The 14,665-nt window shown below is 46.6% G+C and overlaps 1 non-coding gene across 1 annotated transcript; it reads right to left on the reverse strand.

Moving 5' to 3' along the window:
- Positions 1–8,824: 8,824 nt before the first annotated feature.
- TRNAS-CGA (transfer RNA serine (anticodon CGA)) lies at positions 8,825–8,897 on the reverse strand. Its single transcript has one exon. It is a non-coding gene; the product is annotated as a tRNA-Ser (tRNA).
- Between the last annotated feature and the right edge of the window lie 5,768 nt (positions 8,898–14,665).

Here is a 14,665-nt window from a genome sequence, read left to right on the forward strand (position 1 = left end):
ACCACATTATATTTGTCTGACATGATGTATGTTCTGTAATCGTTTACCACGCATGGTATGCTTATATTATTCTAGTTTAGTTCTTCTGTCTCTTAAGTGTTTGTGAACTTGGCGCTAAGAGCAGTTTACATTTTCTTCTGGAATAATTTCACATTTTTAGCGCTAATTGCTACGTTTTCGCAAATGACACGCTGCTTATATTTTCAAATTCAGTGCTATTTCATTTTGCTCACGCTTCACACCTTGTACTCAGTCTTGTTCGTCATGTATGTAACCACTCCTGCCTAAGGCCTCTAACCAGAGGCTGGCAGTAATCTTGAAATAAATAATAAATAAACATCGCACTGGGACTGCGCCCAGATTACTGTAGGACTATCAACAAGCCCGTAAAATATCAAGTTGTCGCGTCGCGATCTATGCTCAAATTCATCGAGTCGTGAATTTATTATTGCAGTTTCATTCCTAACAACCTTGCTCACAATACCAGGCAGGTTCACGTCATGCCCAGACGAATCAAACGATTCAACAACAGATTCGACCACGGAAAGTCTCACTTATGTTACACACCTTTTGTTCCATTTGTTCTTGATTGCTTCTTATTCGGTTAACATTTGCATTATCTTATCATGACCTGCATCCACCTTTGCTGACAATGTGGCGATCGCAACCACGACGACATAATTAGCCGGCCCTGTATTTGTTCCAACGTCGCCAGCCAACAACATGACAACATGCGCGCATTCACTTGCGACATGCAAAACAACTATTGGGCTTGGGAAGAGCAGGCAAATATTATTTAAACGCTTAGCATCTAAGAAGAGTCATTCACTCACCTGCACAACGAAGCAGAAAGAATTCAAAACCGGCTGCTTCACTGTTGCTGTTCCTCCCTGCCCACTGAACGGAAATGATGCTGGTGGTACGTTTCTATCCGCGGTGGTGAATGATGCTGTTGCCGACGTCCTGTTGAAGAAAGTTAAATGTTGCTGCGTCTTCTGAACTGTTGAAGCTAGACCTCACAAGCATGACGTGTGCTAAATGATGTCGTAATGAAGCGTTGGAGGACATTGGTTCAATGACGTGTAATCTGAAGCGGTGCTTGTAGCGTCTCAAAGGGCTATGATTTGCAGGTGAACAAGTTCAAGTAAAACCTATCGCCACCTCCAAAGTTTTGGCTAGTGGGAGTCATACAGAGTCGGGCCAAATAAAAGCAGAGACGGTAGCTTAAGTGTACATAATAAATAATCAGCAGGAGCACAACGTAAACGTCATGCAGACAGTCTCAAGAAGAACAACGGTGTGGGCGCGCAATACCCTCCCTCTCCACCACCCCATTTTTATTCCTGTGTGACGTGCGACTGTACCAGATATTGAACAATGCTTCACATGTCAGTGCGCATAACGACACTGTTTCTGTACCTGTGACTTGTGTCAATATGTGTAGTGCTTGTTAATATTTTCTTCTTGCTTTATTTTCTGTGTTTATTCTCAGTGCATTTGCAGCAGCTGGCTCTGAAGAAATTTACACTTACCTATTTTTCTACGCTTACACATAGAAAGAAGGAACACAAGACAGACAGATGCGGGTGCAAAGATTTCTTTTCTTCTTTGTTTTTAGCAGTGTAAGCCATCGAGCGCAGGCTGAATTGTCCAGTGCTGCCGAGCTGCCAAGGTAATTTTTCCCAAGTGAATAACAAGTTCTCAGTTCGACCGAAAGTGACCGGCCGTTTGCCGTTTTCTTACGTCACTCCCTTCGAGCTACACGAACTTCCATGGGAGGTAGTCCACTTGCCCATTTGAAATGGCTAAGGTAGCTTTAGTCACTGCGAAATTAATTTTCTACATAACTGTACGGTGTGTTCTGTATAAAAAAACATATTTTTGTAAACCCAGCTGCTTTTAAAAGAGAATGCTGTTTATTGGCTTAGAAATCGCCACCTCTGAAAACAACAAATGTGTTGGTAGCGACAAGGGTGCTGCACGAATAGAATGAACTGAATTGAATTCTAGGATTTTTCGTACCAAAACTACGATTCGTTTGAGGCGCGCCATAGCGTGAGACTCTGGATTAATTTTACCACCGGGGGATCTTTAACGTACTCCCGATGCGCGTTACACGGGCGTTATTGCATTTCGCTCCCATCGAATTTGGGCCGCCGCGGCCGGGATTTTATCCCGCGATATCACGCTTAGTGGCGCAACACCATAGCCGCTAAGCCGTCGCGACGAGTCACGAATGCGATATAAAAGGAGCTTCGAAAACTGGCGACTGTCCCCCGGTTATGAGACGCCTTAACTGGAGAAAAACTGCTGCCTTTAGTATGATTCTGCGATCTTAGATGCGACATTCCTTGTTTGACCATTCCTCATCATATCATTAAGCTTCCATTTTTATTACTTCTCTCTTGCTTGGACTTTGTATCTGCATGTGATACTAAGCAGTCCAACAGCTCTTGTCGGGATATATACATTTTTGTCCTTGTGCATTCTATTTTACCTAAAGGAAAAGAAGAAAACCTTTTGCAAGAATCGCTCAGAAAATTCAGGCGACTGACTTTGCAAATACAGGTATCGGAGGACGCCTCTATAGGAGTCCGAGATCTGGCGCACAAGGGTTGCCAAAGTTTCAACAAAGTTAGCAAGAAAGAAGTCGGCTTCAATAACTCTTGCGTCGTTGAGTTGAGTTGAGCACTGAAAACTGTGCTACAAGTAGATGGCATGAACACATCTATCTGAGCCTTGGCTGCTTTCTGGCAATACTTTCACGACACCAAGGCTTCCGTATAACTGATGAGGATCTTTGATTAACGACATACTGTAGCGCGAAGGCACAATCACAAAGAATACACGCAAATACTCGTAATAGGCGCTACTAACAAGGTTATTAGTGAAGAGCGTCTGTCTGTCTTCTTTATGATTGTGCCTTCGCGCTACATTATGCCCTCAAGCAAACACCAACTTGCCCAACAACACGCACTCCTGTGACCTTTGCTTAGGATAGTTACTTTATCATCATCATCATCATAATCAGCCTGCTTACGCCCACTGCAGGGCAAAGGCCTCTCCCATACTTCTCCAACAACCCCAATCATGTACGGATTGTGGCCATGTCGTCCCTGCAAACTTCTTAATCTCATCCGCCCACCTGACTTCCTGCCGCCCCCTGCTACCCTTCCCTTCCCTTGGAATCCAGTCCGTAACTCTTAATGACCATCGGTTATCTTCCCTCCTCATTACATGTCCTGCCCACGCCCATTTCTTTTTCTTGATATCAACTAAGATGTCATTAACTCGCGTTTGTTCCCTCACCCAGTCTGCTCTTTCCTTATCCCTTAAAGTTACACCCATCATTCTTCTTTCCATAGCTCGTTGCGTCGTCTTCAATTTGAGTAGAACCCTTTTCGTAAGCCTCCAGGTTTCTGCCCCGTAGGTGAGTACTGGTAAGACACAGCTATTATGAACTTTTCTTTTGGGAGATAATGGCAACCTGCTTTTCATGATCTGAGAATGCCTGCCAAACGCACCCCAGCCCATTCTTATTCTTCTGATTATTTCCGTCTCATGATCCAGATCCGCCGTTAATACCTGCCGTAAGTAGAAGTATTCCCTTACCATTTCCAGTGCCTCGCTACCTATTGTAAATTGCTGTTCTCTTCCGAGACTGTTAAGCATTACTTTAGTTTTCTGCAGATTAATTTTCAGACCCACCCTTGTGCTTTGCCTCTCCAGGTCAGTGAGCATGCATTGCAGTTGGTCCCCTGAGTTACTAAGCAAGGCAATATCATCAGCGAATCGCAAGTTACTAAGGTATTCACCATTAACTCTTATCCCCAATTCTTCCCAATACCTCCTGTAAACACGCTGTGAATAGCATTCGAGAGATCGTATCTCCCTGCCTGACGCCTTTTTTTATTGGGATTTTGTTGCTTTGCTTATGGAGGACTATGGTGGCTGTGGAGCCGCTATAGATATCTTTCAGCATTTTTACATACGGCTCGTCTACACCCTGATTCCGTAATGCCTCCATGACTGCTGAGGTTTCCACAGAATCAAACGCTTTCTCGTAATCAATGAAAGCTATACAAAAGGGTTGGTTATATTCGGCACATTTCTCTATCACCTGATTGATAGTGTGAATATGGTCTATTGTAGAGTAGCCTTTACGGAATCCTGCCTGGTCCTTTGCTTGACAGAAGTCTAAGGTGTCCCTGATTCTATTTGCGATTACCTTAGTAAATAGTTTGCAGGCAACTGACAGTAAGCTGATCGGTCTATAATTTTTCAAGTCCTTCGCGTCCCCATTCTTATGGATTAGGATTATGTTAGCGTTCTTCCAAGATTCCGGTACGCACGAGGTCATGAGGCATTGCGTATACAGTGTGGCCAGTTTCTCTAGAACAATCTGCCCACCATCCTTCAACAAATCTGCTGTTACCTGATCCTCCCCAGCTGCCTTCCCCCTTTGCATATCTCCCAAGGCATTCTTTACTTCTTCCGGCGTTACCTTTGGGATTTCGAATTCCTCTAGACTATTTTCTCTTCCATTATCGTCGTGGGTACCACTGGTACTGTATAAATCTTTATAGAACTCCTCAATCACTTGAACTATCTCATCCATATTAGTAATGATATTGCCGGCTTTGTCTCTTAAGGCAGACATCTGAGTCTTGCCAATTCCTAGTTTCTTCTTCACTGCTTTTAGGCTTCCTCCGTTCCTGAGAGCACGTTCAAATCTATCCATATTATACTTCCTTATGTCAGCTGTCTTACGCTTGTTGATTAACTTCGAAAGTTCAGCCAGTTCTATTCTAGCTGTACGGTTAGAGGCTTTCAGACATTGGCGTTTCTTGATCAGATCTTTCGTCTCCTGCGATAGTTTACTGGTATCCTGCCTAACGGAGTTACCACCGACTTCCATTGCACACAACTTAATGATGCCCACAAGATTGTCGTTCATTGCGTCAACACTAAGGTCCTCTTCCTGAGTTAAAGCCGAATACCTGTTCTGTAGCTTGATCTGGAATTCCTCTATTTTCGCTCCTACCGCTAGCTCATTGATCGGCTTCTTATGTACCAGTTTCTTCCGTTCCCTCCTCAGGTCTAGGCTAATTCGAGTTCTTGCCATCCTGTGGTCACTGCAGCGCACCTTGCTGAGCACGTCCACATCTCGTATGATACCAGGGTCAGCGCAGAGTATGAAGTCTATTTCATTTCTAATCTCGCCGTTCGGGCTCCTCAACGTCCACTTTCGGCTATCCCGCTTGCGGAAGAAGGTATTCATTATCCGCATTTTATTCTGTTCCGCAAACTCTACTAATAACTCTCCCCTGCTATTCCTAGTGTCTATGCCATATTCCCCACTGCCTTGTCCCCAGCCTGCTTTTTGCCTACCTTGGCATTAAAGTCGCCCATTAGAATAGTGTATTTTGTTTTCACTCTACCCATCGCCGATTCGACGTCTTCATAGAAGCTTTCGATTTCCTGGTTATCATGACTGGAGGTAGGGGCCTCAGTGGCTATGGTGTTGGGCTGCTGAGCACGAGGTCGCGGGATCGAATCCCGGCCACGGCGGCCGCATTTCGATGGGGGCGAAATGCGAAAACACCCGTGTGCTTAGATTTAGGTGCACGTTAAAGAACCCCAGGTGGTCAAAATTTCCGGAGTCCTCCACTACGGCGTGCCTCATAATCAGAAAGTGGTTTTGGCACGTAAAACCCCAAATATTATTATTATTATTATGGAGGTACAACCTTCATTTTGAACCTCTTATTAAGTTTCACAACAAGACCTGCCACCCTCTCGTTAATGTTATAGAATTTCTGTATGTTATCAGCTATATTCTTATTGATCAGAAATCCGACTCCTAGTTCTCGTCTCTCCGCTAAGCCCCAGTAGCACAGGACGTGCCCGCTTTTTAGCACTGTATATGCTTCTCTTGGCCTCCTTACTTCACTGAGCCCTATTATATCCCATTTCATCATCATCATCATCAGCCTAGTTACGCCCACTGCAGGGCAAAGGCCTCTCCCATACTTCTCCAACTACCCCGGTCATGTACTAATTGTGGCCATGTTGTCCCTGCAAACGTCTTAATGTCATCCGCCCACCTAACTTTCTGCCGCCCCCTGCTACGCATCCCTTCCCTTGGAATCCAGTCCGTAACCCTTAGTGACCATCGGTTATCTTCCCTCCTCATTACATGTCCGGCCCATGCCCATTTCTTTTTCTTGATTTCAACTAAGATGTCGTTTACCCGCGTTTGTTGCCTCACCCAATCTGCTCTTTTCTTATCCTTTAACGTCACACCCATCATTCTTCTTTCGATAGCTCGTTGCGTCGTCCTCAATTTCAGCAGAACCCTTTTCGTAAGTCTCCAGGTTTCTGCCCCATATGTGAGTACTGGTAACACACAGCTGTTATACACTTTCCTTTTGAGGGATAGTGGCAACCTGCTGTTCATGATTTGAGAATGCCTCCCAAACGCACCCCAGCCCATTCTTATTCTTCTGGTTATTTCAGTCTCATGATCCGGATCCGTGGTCACTACCTGCCCTAAGTAGATGTAGTCCCTTACTCCTTCCAGTGCTTCGCTACCTATCGTAAACTGCTGTTCTCTTCCGAGCCTGTTAAACATTACTTTAGTTTTCTGCAGATTAATTTTCAGACCCACCCTTCTGCTTTGCCTCTCCAGGTCAGTGAGCATGCATTGCAATTGGTCTCCTGAGTTACTAAGCAAGGCAATATCATCAGCGAATCGCAAGTTGCTAAGGTATTCTCCATCAACTTTTATCCCCAATTCTTCCCACTCCAGGCCTCTGAATACCTCCTGTAAACATGCTGTGAATAGCATTGGAGATATCGTATCTCCCTGTCTGACGCCTTTCTTTATAGGGATTTTGTTGCTTTCTTTGTGGAGGACTACGGTGGCTGTGGAGCCGCTATAGATATCTTCCAGTATCTTTACATATGGCTCATCTACACCCTGATTCCGTAATGCCTCCATGACTGCTGAGGTTTCGACTGAATCAAACGCTTTCTCGTAATCAATGAAAGCTATATATAAGGGTTGGTTATATTCTGCACATTTCTCTATCACTTGATTGATAGTGTGAATATGGTCTATTGTTGAGTAGCCTTTAATTCCTCCAATAGCACTGCTAGACTCGCCTCACTAGATAACGTTCTAGCGTTAAACATTGCCAGGTTCATATTCCAATGGCGGCCTGTCCTCACCAGAGCAGGTTTGGCCACCCTGGTGCAGTACTTGGCCACAACCTCCTATATGAACACAACAATACTTTATATTTGATATCAAATTTAGAACGGTGGTACAGAGCAGGGATATTGTCGAGGCATTTAAGTTTGACGCACACTGGTACAATTTTACCTGCCTGGGCATCGCCACTGTTCTGTTGCACTGCTCTCAAATTTAGTGCCAAGTGCAATATATAGTAAGGTGCAGAAGGTGCCTGGAGTAGAAGGAATTGCTCGTTCGTGCTGGTGCATTTTGTGAAGAAGAGAGAGAGAAAAGAGAAAGCAGGGAGAACAAAGGCGGGAAGGTCAAGCAGACGAGCGTCCTGTTGGCTACTCTACACCGAGGGTAAGGAATAGGGGGAACGGAAAGGTGGTTCAATTATTCAGAAGCGGAGAAGGCACTGTAAAGTGAATATTTCTGTCTAAAACGAGGAGAAAAACTGGGACCATTAAGCTGATAAGATGACACGACGAAAATATCCAGTTACAATGCGGCTTGTTAAAATAAGGTCGAGTTCTTTTCAAAGTAATTGGTGGCATCGAAAGAAAGAGGATCTGAAAATTACATAAATCAGTAAATGTGGTTGGAGTTGTGTAGAGAAAGAGGAGCAGCAACAGAAAAATACAGACTGCCGTTCACCTCACGTCAAGTTGCTTCTCCCACAGCGCAAAGTGGGTGAAAGAAAAGCAGCTTTCGGTAACAACCGTGGCTCTTCGGGATATTGGCCAAATTTGGGGGCTCCCTTTCGAAGTTGAAAAACAAGAAAATGGCAAAAAAAAAGAACTGAGGAGCACATGCTGTTCTTTCCTTTATGTTGCGTGCTTTTACGATAGCGGCGAGATATTCAAGCGTCTAGATCACAGCCCACCCGAAGAGGAGCCCTTCTTTCTCCACATCGATTGTTTTGCTGCACTACTCCGACGTCGTGTACGGTTGCTCAAGGGAGCTGTCGAGCTTGTGTGGGCACAAAAATTTGTTCTCCGAGGAGCCTTGGCTTCATTGCCATACACAGACATTTCGCGAAAGCCGGGCCTTCTCTTGCAGAAAAAACATCGCCCTGAGCATTGTTGCCTCGCGGTACGTGTCGCTCTTGTACGGGGAACTTGTAGGAAAACGCAAAACAATGAACGAAATTGCATGTTATACCAACCTATTTGGTTTTTTTTTCCGTCTATTGGTTCTTTGTCCTTCATTCGTGTGCCACATGGTAGTCATTCTTGCCGCCAGAGGCCACTCCCTGGGACGGATAATAATGAAAAAAGACGCATTTAAAATGAGATATCTATTTGGAGAAATGCGGTCTTTGTGAGAGTTTATATTTTATCTTTCGTCCCGTTCATTGGTTCGAACCCGTCCGCGTTGCCATTTATTTCGTCAGGATCGACCACCCCAGCAAACGAAGAAGGAACAATGAAAAATGAATTGCTATAAACTACTGCCTCTAGGTCATATAATAAGAAGCCAACAAACACTGACACCAAGGACAACATAGGGGAAATTACTTGTGCTTAATAAATGAAATAAAGAAACGATAAATTCATGCAAATTAAAGTGGATGAAAAAACAACTTGCCGCAGGTGGGAACCGAACCCACAACCTTCGCATTTCGAGTGCGATGCTCTACCAATTGAGCTACCGCGGCGCTGTTTGCCCATCCACTTTCTTGGGTATTTATGTATCTTTCTAGTAGAACCCTGGGAGTGTTAGCCAGCGCCACCACTCACAGACCTAGGCGGCGGACGTGGAACGTCCTTTTTGCCGCAGGCGTCACGAGAACGTGATATTTTTTGGGTGAAGGCAACTGGTCAATAAACCCACATATGCTACCTGAAGGCATCAATGTAGCCGGACGAGAAGAAAGGGAGTTAACCGAGGGGCCCGATTTTTATACGATTATTATACGGTTACTATACGATTATTATAGATCTTTATATGAGCTATATGACTAATAAAAATCGGGCCTCTCGGTTAACCCCCTTTCTTCTTGCCTGTAGGTCAGTATTTTGTCATGTTTCATTTGATTTTTTAGCCAGCGTTGGCAGGCAACCACTGTCGGAGGAAGCTATCCTCGGCCCATGGCCTGACACTGTAATTTCAATACGTGCAACAAAAGTATTGTTGAAGTTTCTGCAGGACACCAAGCTCGACGAGCGGCTCTAGCAAGACAACTGTCTCAAGTACGTAAGCACTCACTTCTCTTATCATCATCATCGTCATCATCCATCCCAGTACTTTCGCTCCCCTTCCCTCTGCCCCAGTGCAGAGTAGCAGACTAGAGCGCACTAGCTCAGGTCGACCTATCTGTCTTTCCTACCAATAAATCCAATTCAATTCAAATTCATTTGATTACTCATTAAACTCACCATTCATAAATCGCCTGCCACCAAGCTGCCACTGTTATCGGGGTCAGCCGCTGCGGGCACGTGAGATCGACGAGGATGCGGAGCAGCACCACCAACAAATACACTTTATCAGTCGTCAAAGAAAAACCAACGTCTTTTTCATCTCCACGCTTAACCTAAAAACCCGGACTACTTCAACCTCGTCCACACAGAGGACGTGGCAATACCAGCGGCAATAGAGTTGTGCCAAATACAGTTGTGCCAAATATAGTTGTGCCACTTGCTCCCCCTTTAAAGAAGATCATCGTCCCGATGATAGAGGATCGGAAAACAGCGATAAAAAAACTGCGAAGTCTTGTCAGCCATCATAGTACGGCTTCATACGAAGCGCGTGAACGACTTCGGAAAAATGCCGTCGGCGCTTTGAACAGTGAGAGCCGTCTGGAACGACTTCGTAGTTGACGTCAGTGATGCGTCGGAGAACTATGTGCGGCCCGAAGTATTTTTGCAGGAGCTTTTCAGAGAGCCCACGCTGACGAATAGGTACCGAGAGCCACACTTTGTCGCCGATGTTGTATGTTATGGGTCTGTGCCGAAGATTGTAGCGTCTCGCGTCACAGTCCTGTTGTTCATGGATTCGCAGACGTGCAAGCTGCCTAGCTGTCTCTGCTCATTGTGTGACCTCTTCAGCACCCGTCTCGTTGTCCACAAATTCATGACGAAGCACGGCGTCTAATGTCGTAACCGCACGGCCGTATACGAGATTGAAGGGTGTCTTGCGAGTGGTCTCTTGATGAGCCGTATTTTACGCGAGGGTGACTTATATAAGGTCAAACCTCGTCCCAGTTCTTGTGCTCTACATCTACGTACATACTTATCATATCAGGCAGTGTCCTATTGAGACGTTCCGTCAGTCCGTTCCCTTGGGGGTGATACGCCGTGGCTTTCCGGTGGGCGGTACTACTTAGACGTAGAACGATATCCAAAAACTTGTCCATGAACGCAGTACCTCTGTCCGCGACTACTGCGGCAGCGCCATGCCTGAAAACGATGTATTCGAGAAAAAATCGTGCCACTTCAACTGCTGTTGCCCGTTTCAGAGCACCTGCCTCTGCCTATCTTGTGGGAGAATCCGTGAGGACGATTATTCACCTATTGCCGATAGTAGACGTTGGAAAGGGGCCCAGAAAATACATGCCTACTTGTGCAAATTGTGTGACCGATACTTGAACACGGTGAAGTAGGCCGGCTGGCTTCACGGATTGGCAGTTTGCCACGTTGGCAATCCAGACATGTCTGAACGTAACGTTTAACGACGGCAGTAAATCTCGGCCAGTAGTAATTCTGCCGAATCCGGGCCAATGTGCGAGTGTACCCCAAGTGACCAGCAACCAGGTCGTTGTGGCAGGCGAGTAAGATTCAACGTCGAAGCGATGAGGGAACAAGGAATAACTAGTTGCTGCCGCTAGGTGACAAGTTCTTCCTGTAGAGGACGTTGTGGCGCAAGTAGTACGATACCAGCCATCTTGTAAATAGCCTCTGCAGGCTGTTGGTTCGTACTTCCAAGTAATCAATAAGAGGCAGCAATTCAGTGTCATTCCGTTGCGGGCGTGAAAGACCGGCAGTGTCTACGAGTCCCAGAAAGACCGTGTCGTCATCGTCTTGTACTGCCGGCTCAACAGGAGACCGACAAAGGCAGCCGGCGTCTGCGTTCTGCTTTTCTGACTTGTATGTGACAATAAAGTCGGCCTATTGGAGTTGAAGACTCCAGCGTGCGCGCCGGCCTGAAGGATATTTGAATTTAATGAGCCAACAGAGCGAATCGTGATCGCTAACGACGGTGAAAGACCAACCGTACAAATACGGACAAAATTTCAGAACTGCCCATGCCATTGCGAGGCATTCTTTTTCAGTGGCGGAGTAGTTAGCCTCGGTTCGAGATAGTGTCCTACTGGCGTAAACGATCGCATTTTCGTTGTCGTCCTGCCATTGTATAAGCACCGCCCTTAAACCGACATTACTAGCGTCTCTCTGCAATATCGTCGGGGCGTCTTCATCGAATTGTGTGAGCATGAGAGGCACTTGCATGCGTTGCCGGAGCTCGTGAAATGCCCGCAGCTGGTCTTCGCTCCAAGTAAAAGGGATACTTTCTCTGTTGAGCTTTGTTAATGGCCATGCGATGCGCGAGTAATGCGCAATAAATCGTCGTTAACATGCACAGAGTCCCAGAAAACGTCGCACGGCTTTGTCTCATGGGGTCGGGAAATTAGCGACGGCAGCAATTTTATCCGGATCAGGTCGGACTCCTTAACTACTGACGACGTGACCGAGGAACTGGAGCTAATGAAATGGCACTTCTCAGGCTTTAAAATATGACCGGCAGAGCGTATTGCTTCAAAAACAGTATAGAGCCTTCGTAAGTGTTCTTCGAACGTTGCGGAAAAGACAATAATGTCTTCTAGATGCAGCAGGCAACTTTGCCATTTGAGTTCAGGGAGCTAAGTGTCCATTAAACACTGAAACGTTGCTGGCGCCAAACACAAACAGAAGGGAAGTACTTGAATATCATAATGTCCATCAGGGGTCACAAAAGCGGTTTTTTCACGGTCCCTCCCATCCACTTCGATCAGCCAATATTCCCTTTTCAATTTCATTGACGAAAAGTAGCACGCGTTTCGCAACCTATCCAATGAATCAATACGTGGCAGTGCATAAACTTTTCCTTCTTTGTGACCGGACTGAGCTTCCGATAACCGACGCATAAGCGCAGGCTACCGTCCTTCTTTTTCAGTGAAACTGCAGGTGATACCCAAGGACTATTAAATGGCTGAATAACGCCATTTTCCAGCATCGCCTTCACTTGTTTCTGTATCGGTTTGCGTTCCTTTGGGGCTAAAGGATAAAAGTATTTTCGAATGGGTCTGGCGTTGACATCAGTAATGACGTAGTGTTTGGTAAGTGGCGTTTGACCAACTCGTGACGCAGATGAGAAACAGCCCTGGTAGTTATTGATGAGTTCAAGAAGGCGGTTTTGCGCAACGGCTGTTAACGTCGGATCAACGTCTACAACATGCGCAGCTGTGTGGTTTGTAGATGCCGATTCCTGCGCTAAGTGGCAGTCTTGTATTTGTGTTACTTCGTAGAAATAAGCGACGGCAGTGCCTTTAACAGTGCGTCGACGTTCCTTATTAAAATTCGTCAGCAAGAGTTCGGCACTTTCGTCGATTACATTGATAAGTGCTCTGGCAATGGATGGAGACGCCGCAATTCAGTGCTAGTGCATTGCCACTGATGTGTTCAGCGACACCAGTCCCATTCTGCAGGCTATCACTGTGCACGGGTACGAGAAAGCAACTCCGCGGCAAAAGTATTACGTCGTCCGCAGCAACATGTAAGCTAGGTGGTTGTTGCTCTCATGAGCGATATTATCAGAGATCGTGGTAAACGTGACGCTTCTGTAAAGGATGTTGATCATAGCGCCATATTGATGCAGGAAATCCACGCCCAATATAAGTTCCTTACAACACTCAGTAAAAATGACGAGGGTGGCGACGAAGGTTGCACCGGCGATTAAGAGTCGGGCCGTGTATTTCCCGACAGGTGTCATAAACTGACGTCCGGTGGTTCTTATATTGGGCCCGTCCCGTGGTGTCTTCAATTTCCTTAGTTTGTCGGCGAGCTGTAAGCTTATGATTGAAAAATGGGAGCCAGTATCATCAAGAGTGGTTACTTGGTGGCCGTCAATGCGAACGATGAGGTCAGCGCTGACGACGTCAGTTACGTCTTTCGTAGTTCGTCATATTCGTCGTTGTATTCGGCATCTTCTTCGTTATCGGAGTCTTGACGTCGTCGTTCGTCGATAATGGGGGATGTGGAGGAGTTAGAGTACTGGCAACCTCACCTCCGGAGGTCGCTGCGGCTAGCTTCACCGCCGAGGGCTAGGGGGCCTGGACGTAATGACTTTGGTAAAACTGCGACGAGCCGGCGAATTGTAGCAGGCAGGAGATGGAGAAGGAGAACGTGGTCGGGGCGTCGTCGTATTTCGCGGCTTACTGTTCACAGGAGCGACGTTGTAGGTGCGTCGACCGTCATACGGAGAATAGACGTGGTTCGCAGGAAAGCTTCGGTATCGAGCGGCGCGACAGTTGTTCAATTTGTGGCAAGCTCGATAGACGTGTCCAGTTTCGCCACAATGGTAGCACACTGGTCGACGGTCTACGGTGCGCCACAAATCGGTTTTCCGAAGCTGATAGATCGGCGGCAACTCTCCGTGGAGCCAAGGAGTGGCGCGTGCATGTCGAAGATACGGCATTGTTTGTGCTGTCGTGAACGGCGGAGTTGGTAGAGTCGACGGGGGTGACGATATCAACTCTCTTTGTGGCGTAGGTAATGTTCTAGTTGTGGGTGTCAACGGCGTCGAAGTTAGGTTGATTCGACGGTGAACAGCCTCCGCATCAGTAAGGTGTCACGGCAAGTTCCCACAGTTTCGCGATGAAAAAGCTTGCCGGACTTCTTCCCGGACCAGATTAGCTACAAAAGTTAACGCCAGCGCCAGTTCGGTAGGCGCAACAACAAATCCGACCTGCCGACGCTCTTCTCGTACATCCTCTCGGACAACTTCACGCAAAAGCCTGTCGTTACTCGCAGCCAGTACGGAAGTGTTCGCCGCCGAGTTACTCATGTCATGCTGACGGTATCGTTGCTCTAGGGCCCGCTCAATGGCTGTAGCCTCTTTTGTGAACTCCACTACTGTTGTTGGTGGATTTCTCTCAAGGCCGGCAAACAATTTCTCTTTCACTCGCCACAAAAGATACCGCAGCTTTCCTTCCTCTGGCATGTCGGGATCTGCTCAACGGAAAAGAAAGGCCATGTCTTCTAAGAACATAGCGACGCTCTCATTGGGTTTTTGAATGCGGATTTCAAGGATACGTTGCGCATTTTCCAGTCTCTCGATGCTTGTTAAAGTATCCGGCAGCAGTGCGCGCCATGCTTCGCCCCAAAGTGCCACGCTGCCCTGTGCTATCGCTCGCTATAGCTCGCCACATCACTGCGGTTGATGCTGCTGAAC

Source organism: Dermacentor variabilis, chromosome 8 (genome assembly GCF_050947875.1).
Source record: "Dermacentor variabilis isolate Ectoservices chromosome 8, ASM5094787v1, whole genome shotgun sequence".
NCBI classification, from domain to species: domain Eukaryota; kingdom Metazoa; phylum Arthropoda; class Arachnida; order Ixodida; family Ixodidae; genus Dermacentor; species Dermacentor variabilis.